The sequence below is a fragment of the Spermophilus citellus genome (assembly GCF_964194105.1).
Source record: "Spermophilus citellus genome assembly, chromosome: 8".
Taxonomy (NCBI): Eukaryota; Metazoa; Chordata; class Mammalia; order Rodentia; family Sciuridae; genus Spermophilus; species Spermophilus citellus.
This window is the reverse complement of record NC_138189.1, coordinates 115,882,045-115,890,759: the sequence shown is the minus strand read 5'-3', so window position 1 is coordinate 115,890,759 and position 8,715 is coordinate 115,882,045. Positions and strand designations below refer to the sequence as shown.

General features: G+C 45.7%; 1 long non-coding RNA gene across 1 annotated transcript; it reads right to left on the bottom strand.

Annotated features, from left to right (window-relative positions):
- Positions 1–509: 509 nt before the first annotated feature.
- LOC308654779 lies at positions 510–7,392 on the bottom strand. Its single transcript, XR_014023313.1, has 3 exons — positions 7,256–7,392; positions 1,942–2,109; positions 510–627 (listed from the first exon to the last, which is right to left on the bottom strand). It is a non-coding gene; the product is annotated as an uncharacterized lncRNA (long non-coding RNA).
- Positions 7,393–8,715: the final 1,323 nt, after the last annotated feature.

Here is an 8,715-nt window from a genome sequence, read left to right as displayed (position 1 = left end):
TCCTGTATCGTGACGATGGTGGACGAAGGGGGATAGCTAAGGCTGAACTGTGGCTGTATAGAAATACAACGACAAACAAGTTGGTAACACCCTAAAAGAAAGGCACGGGTCTTAAGGCGATAGAAAAGCACTAGTGTGGAAACCCATCTGCGTGCAATGGTAGGAAAGCCGGCAGAGTGCAAGGGCTTTCCAACACTAAGAGAATAACAAGGAAAGACATGTCGATCCCAGTGCAATGTCCGTAAGACTTGGGGTGCGACGACCATGTCAAAGATTTACTGTTTAATTTGCGCAAGCCAAACTTGAGGTGAGTTGCCATTTTCTAAAGCTGCAAGAGCTTGTATGATCATAGCTTTATCGTGAGCATTGCGGGCCTTGAGGCGACAGAGAAACCACAAGCAGAGAACCATACCGAAGCAACACATTGCACCAAAAATGCCTACCCCCACCCACTCCTTAAAAAAGGAAAAGGCAGAGGATATCCAATCGGTGAATTGACCTAAAGTTACGGGATCGACATGGGTACTGTTCAAGACAGCTATCTGGGTTAGTTGAGACTGGATCATGTCTTCCGCTGCCATGGACCAATTTCCGGCCAAGTATTCGCCAATGATACGGGAGGCATTCCTGGAATCATTAAATCTGACAGAGGTTATACATAAATGTGCACGTTGGTCAACACAGCCCAAAAGCACCAAATCAGCCAATTCTTCTACCTGAGCTTGGAGTAAATCTATTCTTTGGTTGGCAGCTAAAATCCCTGACAAAATATGTTGATTAATTGTATTCTGGGATTCAAGTATGGTGGAAGTTTGTTGAACAACTTGATTAATGGTGGCAGCAGTCTGCACTTGACTGGCCATGGCCACTCCGGCCGTGACCGCTGCAGCAGCAGATACCGCCACGGCTGTCACTATAGCAGCTGTGATTCCAAAATCCCTGCGGACTCTAAGTAGCTCAACAATGGGGAATTCGTCAGGGTCCGCAGTGACTGGGATTGGGACAAAAGTTGGAATTTTCATAACCACCGCTACAGTCCAAGAACCATTCCAACACTCAGATAAGAGACAGGTAACATTAGAACAATCCAGCACCCCTGACGAGGTGTCATTAGCCAAAAGGAGTAAGAACGGGGATTGGACACAGACCATTGCAGGGGGCAATGTGGCATTATGTAACAGAGAGTTGAACGAAACAGATGTGAGTCTTTTACCTCGTTCACTCTCCCTAACAGTGCCAGAAACATTAGCCAGCCAACTTTTGGCTCCCAGCAATTGAGCCAGTGCAGAAATATCAGCTGAAGCCCCCTTTTCATTGGAGATCAGCCATTGGAACCAGGACCAACCCACTCCTGTAGAGGAGTTGACACTGTTGTTAAAGTTATAAACATACCTCTTAAGAGAGGGGGAAAGGGAGAAACCTTTAGCAACTTGACGTTGCTCCCAAGAATGATCCTGACAAGGCGTAAATGTTGGGGGGAAACCAAGATTAGGGGTACAGTAAGGAGAGGCCTTAAAATGGGTGGCATTATAAGGACTATTAGAAGAAGGAGGCACTGGGATTAGTACCTCGGAGATAATAGCCAAGGTAGTTGTGTTTAAAGCAGAGCTATTTGCGGGGGTTCCTGAGCCTGATTGTTCCCCTGACACTACTTGGCTCAACACAGCACTGAGAATGCTCCCTGAGACCCGACTGGACCGCAATGGGTCCTCCCAGTTAGTCAAATTCTTGGTCTTAAGACTAATACAAGGAGTGTTCCCAAGGCTGAAACAAAAAACTCCTGTGAGATTAACTTGAGATTGATTAAAAATGCTATCCACGTCCCCTCTAGGAGAGGCACAGGGAGCAGACATCTCACATGAGGTAGAGAAAAGAGTGGGGAGGACACTAGAATTACCATGAACCGGCATTGGCATTGGCCAAGCCCGTGCCACTGCCCACCACTGCATTGGTGTCGTCTGTGTCATCGGCATCAGCACCAGAGCCAGAGCACTTAGCAGAATGAAGATCCTCATCACGGGATTGCTGTGGTATTTCCTGTTGCTGGTTAGCCGACGTCAAGACTCTTCTTGTCAGGCGTTCAGGGACCCACAACGGTTCCGTGCGATCCTGGGGAAAAACACATACAGATCCTCGTGCCCATGTCAGCACGGGGTCGGGGCCGTTCCATTGGCCCGTAAGAACATCTTTCCACTTAACATAGCCAATCACAGAGGACTGAGGGGACACATGTCTATCGGCCGCAGAGCGATCATGAATATCCAAATTCAAAAAATTAATGGTAAAGAGAGCTAAGGACAGGCGTTCTTTAGGAGTATGTTCAGCACCTATTCCCCCCTTTTGTTTTTGTAAAGTTTCCTTTAAGGTGCGATGAGCACGCTCAACAATGCCTTGCCCTTGAGGATTGTAAGGCAAACCATGAGTAAGTTGCACTCCCATAGTAGAACAAAAAGATGTAAATTGTCTTCCAGTATAAGCAGGTCCATTATCAGTCTTAAGGGACGTAGGTGCACCCCACGCCGCCCAGGCCTCCAGGCAATGAGTAATGACATTACGTGCCTTTTCTCCCGATAAAGCAGAAGCATGAATAATTCCAGAGTACGTATCAACAGAAACATGGACATACTTGAGGTTACCAAAGTCAGGTATGTGTGTCACATCCATTTGCCAGACAACCAATGGCTTCAATCCCCGTGGGTTCACTCCATAAGTAGGGGGATGAAGAAATGTGACACAATGGGGACAGTGTAATACTATCTGCTGAGCATCTGCTCTTGAAATAGAAAAACGCCTGCGCAGTGTTAAAGCATTAACATGAAAATTTTGGTGAAACAATTTAGCCTCCTCTAAGGAGGAAGCCAAACAGATCAACTGACCTCTAGTGGCTGAGTCCGCACAGGCATTACCCTGCGATAACGGACCAGGAAGAGAGGTGTGAGCCCGGATGTGCACTGGATAAAAAGGAGCAGTGCGGCCACGGATAAGCTGTTGAAGCTGATTAAAGTAAGCAGATACATTACAGGCATCACTAATAGCTCCCACAGCCTCCAGGATTTGTAGTGCTTGCACCACATAGATGGAGTCCGAAATGAGATTAAAAGGAAAAGAACACTGTTTAAAAACCTCAATAACAATTTGTAGTTCTACCCATTGTGGATTTCCAGGAGCAAATTGATGCTGGACAGGGGGAGAATCATTAATTACATAAGCTCCCATTCCAGACTTGGAACCATCAGTAAAAATGTTAACAGCCCCCGGAATGGGACTGGATGAAGTTACGTTAGGGAAAATGATAGGATGTTCTTTAACAAAATGGAGTAACGGATGAGAAGGGTAATGATTATCAATATCCCCTTGAAACGAGCAACATAGAATAGCCCAGTTATCTAGAGTAGCACACAAGACACTAAGTTGAGCTTTAGTGTAGGGTATAATAAGAGAAGAAGGTGATTGTCCGAAAAATTGAATGCTTTGTTGAATCCCTTTAAGTGCTAATGCTGCAACAGCATCAGGATAATATTCTAAGGATTTTCCTGGGGATACATGTGGGTGAATCCATAGCAAAGGTCCATCTTGCCACAGTACTCCAGTAGGCTGCCGCATAGTGGCAAGCACACATAACTGGAAAGGTTTATCACTCTGGAGCCTGCATAAAGTAGCATGTTGTATAGCTTCTTCTACTGTCATAAGGGCCGCTCTAGCCTCTTTGGTGAGGCTACGAGGGGAAGTAAGATCTGGATCACCCCTAAGAATAGCATACAAAGGCTGTAGCATAACATTAGAAATATGTAAATATCCTCGTATCCAATTAATATCTCCCAGCAGTTTTTGAAAATCATTTAGAGTTTGGAGATCCTGAGCTCGTATGGTGATTTTCTGTGGTCGTAATTTGTCACACCCAATTGTTGCTCCCAAATACTTAATAGAATCCCCTGTTTGAATCTTTTCAGGTGCGATATGCAGTCCATATTGAGCTAACAACTTCACTAGGTCTTTATAGGCCTCATGAACTGTCTGCTCTGATTTAGCAGCCAATAATACATCATCCATATAATGAATGATCTTGATGGAAGAATACTTTTGTCTGAGAGGTGCGAGTGTCTTCCCCACATACATCTGACACATCGTGGGACTATTAGCCATTCCCTGCGGCAACACTACCCACTCAAACCTTTGATCTGGTTCCTCGTGGTTACACGAGGGAAGGGTGAAGGCAAAACGCTGCGAGTCTTTAGGATGCAAAGGAATAGAAAAGAAACAGTCTTTAATGTCAATAACAATAATGTGCCAACCCTGAGGAACCGAGGAGAGCAGAGGCAGCCCTCTTTGAATGGGCCCCATAAGTTGCATTTGAGCATTAACTGCTCGTAGATCATGCAGTAGGCGCCACTTCCCTGATTTTTTCTTAATGACAAATATGGGAGTATTCCATGGAGAAGTAGAAGGCTGGATGTGACCCAAGTCAAGTTGTTCTTTAACTAGAGCATGAGCTGCTGCCAATTTAACCGAGGGAAGAGGCCACTGAGGCACCCAAACAGGCTCCTCGGTGAGCCATGTTATGGGTATTTGAGCCCCAGCAGCCCCTAGGAAAAACCCAGACCAAATCTGTCAAGCTTTTGATGACCTTGTACAGGATGCTTACGTCCCTGTAAATGTTTTCCTAGTCCTAGACCTGGCCTATACCCCATATTTTGCATAATCTCTTGAGACACTGGGGAATAGTCATTACTAAGAGTGAACCCCATGTCTTTCATCAGATCACGGCCCCATAGAGAGATAGGTAAATCAAGTACATAAGGCTGAAAGGTACCATTATGTCCTTCTGGATCCTTCCAGACTAGATGTCTACAGCTGATCTGAGGGGCCTGGGCATATCCAAGTCCTCTCAAGGATTGATCAGAAGCCTGCACTGGCCATCCCTTAGACCAGTCCCTAAGTGCTATAATACTACGGTCTGCTCCGGTATCCAGTAATCCCACAATAGATTTACCTTCTATGCTTAATTCCAAAGTGGGGCGATTGCTCATATCTAGTGACAAATAGGCACAATTCCCTCCGGTGGTACCAATCTCATTCCCTGTCCGTGACCTTGAATCAGCAGGGAAGTGATTATGCAAGCTAGGCAAAATTAGCAATTGAGCAATCCGATCCCCTGGGGAGATGGACACAATGCCCCTTGGAGCTTCCACCATAACCTTTATTATCCCTACAGTATCAGGACTTATGACTCCGGGGAAAACATGAAGACCTTGTAAAATAGAGGATGCACGTCCAATTAGCAAACCTACAGTGCCAGGTGGTAGAGGCCCTGTAAACTCAGTTTCCACCAATTGGACTCCCATCTTAGGTGTTAATACGAGTCTGGAGGTGGAACAGAGGTCCAATCCCGCGGCACCTGTAGTGGCTCTCCGCGTTTCATGGGATGGCGTAGAGATGGCCATGTCTCGGGTTCGGGTGTGACATTCTCCACTGCCCCATATATTTGTGGGCCCTGGGGTCGAGGGCCCCGTCGGCCGTTTTTTGGCCCAGCTGAAATAGGCTGTCCATGGATGTCCCTCACTGATCTACACTCTCTTGCCCAATGCTTCCCCTTTTTGCATCTTGGACACAACCCCGGTAGACGAAGGCCATTGGAAAGGCCACCGTGAGAAGGTCCAGTAAAATTGTCTTTTTTGGAATTGTCTTTTTTGGGACATTCACGTCTGACATGACCGGGTTGACCACAATGGAAGCATGTTCCGGCGGCAGGACCGCCCCCTTTTGCAATCCGAAGGACAGCAGCTGCAAGACCTGCATTAGTTAAAGGTCCTCCAATCTCTCTACACACCTTCATCCATGCTTCTATGCCTTTGTTCTTATAAGGAGCGATTGCTGCTTTACATTCCTTGGTGCATTGCTCAAAGACCAATTGCTTGACAAGGGGCATGGCTCTATCAGGATCCCCAAAAATCTTTCCAGCGGCATCCACCATCCTTGCTACAAAGTCTGAAAAGGGTTCTGTAGGGCCTTGTATAATCTTAGTCAAATTACCAGATACCTCTCCTCTATTTGGAAGTGACTTCCATGCCCGAATGCAAATGTTATTAATTTGATCATATACCTCAAGAGGGAATCCCGTCTGTTGATTAGCAAATCTACCTTGCCCCAAAAGCATGTCCTTATCCCAATGAGGGTGTCCCGCCGCATGGTTTTGGGCGGCCTGCTCTATTGCGCCCTCTAGCACAAATGCTCTCCAGTCCAAATATTTACCTGGGGAAACACAAGCCCGAACAAGGCTAGCCCAATCAGAGGGAGTCATACAGTATCTAGACAGACTCTCCACCTGAGTTAGTGTGAAGGCGGCATCCACCCCATAAGTGCGCACAGACTCCGCCAGAGTCTTCACAATTTTGAAATCTAAAGGCTCATGGAATCTTCCCCTATTATCATCCTGAAAAATTGGATAAGCAAGACCCATCTCAGCGTTAACAGCCCTCCATGTTTGAGCATGGAAAGCTCTCCCCGAAACACCCCCGCCATACGGCGGTGGATCCGGAGGATCACATTTCTTGAGCCCCTGTTTATTTTTGTTCCCTTCTCCTATAGCTAAACTCCCTAGCTGGCGAGACAGCCTCCCAAGCTCCTCCTCCTCATCCTCCTCTTCCTCTGACCCACTTTCACATGGGGGTGTGCGCAGCGCACTGAGATCTGGATACAATCGTCTCTTCCCCTGTTTCACGCTCCGCACACTTCCATCCTCCCGAGATACCTCACTTCCTGCCGTCTCCGATTTCTCCTCATGTAATTGTTCTAGAACTTCCTGTCCTTTAGTAAGTGCTTCCTGACATCTGCCATCTGTGAGGCAACTACGGACCATTTTCCAAAGGGGTATCACCCCGCCCTCTAATATGCCCTGCTCAGAAGCAAAGTCAAGATCTTTGCCTAATTTATCCCAACTAGGTATAGTAAGACTGCCCGAAAATGCAAACCACGGTGCAGCAATATCCAACTTCCGTAAAAATCTTTGTAAAGTACTATGTTTCACTTCCAGGCCCTTGGAACGTAACAGGCCGTCTAGGGCCAGAAGAAGCGGACTTGAAGATGCGGCACCCATGACACAGCAACAAAAGAAACACAGAAAACAAAAGTGAAAGTACACAGTGCAGCTGCAATAAAATATAAAGCTCTCTCTTTCTTTGTAGAGGAGCTGACCCCGCTTTGGTCGCGGATCCCACTTACTGGGACTATCCCCGCTTTGGTCGCGGATCCCACTTACCTGGGACTAACCGGTGCACCACCCCTGACGGCTGAAAGTTCTGGTTCCCGGGTTTCGGCACCACTTGTCGCGACCCCTTGCCCGCAAGGAAGACGCAACAACAGGAATCTTCTTTCAGCCGTTTATTCAGGCCCCTGATGTTTCTTCTTCTACCCTCTCGGATGCCCCTCCCAGCCTTAATAAAGCATCCCAAGCCCCAATGCGAAGCTGCTACGTGGAGCTTTCTCATAGGGTGTTAAAAGATCACGTGCCAACTCTCCCAAATAAGGAGTTGTTTATCACAGACCACAGCGGAGCCAGCGCCATCTTGTAATGGTGACCACAGTCCGCAGAAACGGCTCACCACATATATACATACTATACAATCAACTATAGAACTTAGTTATGTCTAAGTTCTGTCCAGTTTATGGAGGCTGGAGTCATAGCTTAGCAGTAGAGCGCTTGCCTCATGCATGAGGTACTGGGTTGGATTCCTAGCACCACATAAAAATAAGAAAATAAAATAAAGGTCCATCAACAACTAAAAAAAAATTTTGGAAAAAGAAAGTGTTTTTAGAGAATTCAATTTAATCATTTTGTGCTTTTCTTCGGTGATTTTCTTCAAAGAGTGGTAGAAATTCTCCTTGATAGACAGACTGCAGTAAACTGTTCTTGACTCTAAGGAAGCCTAACTTGTAAAGCAAGTCTAATTTGGAAAGTAATGATGTGATAATAACTAACAACAGTGCTGAATGTTATTAAAAACTGACAATTTCAGGTATTTTTTGGTTTTCCTTAATTTAGGCTCATTCAAAATTTCTTCATAGTCTGCACTCATCCCTTTGTCCAGTGATCAATTGTGACCCTTTGATGTGAATTCTGAATTCTGAATTTCAAGGCAGTCTTTTTTAAAGTGTTCCACAGAACCACAAAATTTGCAATCACCACCTTTAGCATAGAGGCCTTTGGGATTATTGGGACATGATCAGGACAGATTCCCCCTTTCCCTGTGAAAATTTTGCTAAAGGACGTAGTTCATTTCAAAGATTTGAGTTCAAGCGCCAACCAGCCTTGGTGTACAGTTGTCCCAAGACAACTGCCTTTTATCCCAAATGGGTTCATAGAGTTTCCTGGATGTAGGGCCAAACTTGCATCACTGGGAACCAAAGTTACCTCTGATTTTTAACTCACCTCCACCAACAGAATTCAATTTCTAGCTGCATAAACATCTCTTCTTTTGACATATCCTAATCAACTTCTGTTTTGTATAACATTTAGATCTGAAAAACCATGCACTTTCCACAGTAATCAAAAGATTTCCATTGCATGAATAACTTCAATTTCACATTTCAGATGATATTGTTTCTTTAATACTTGAAAAAAAATCTATTTTTTAATACTCTAAAGGGTAATAATGGGGCTGGGGCTGTGGCTCAGTGCTACAGTGCTTGCCTGGCATGTGTGAGGCACTGGATTCAATC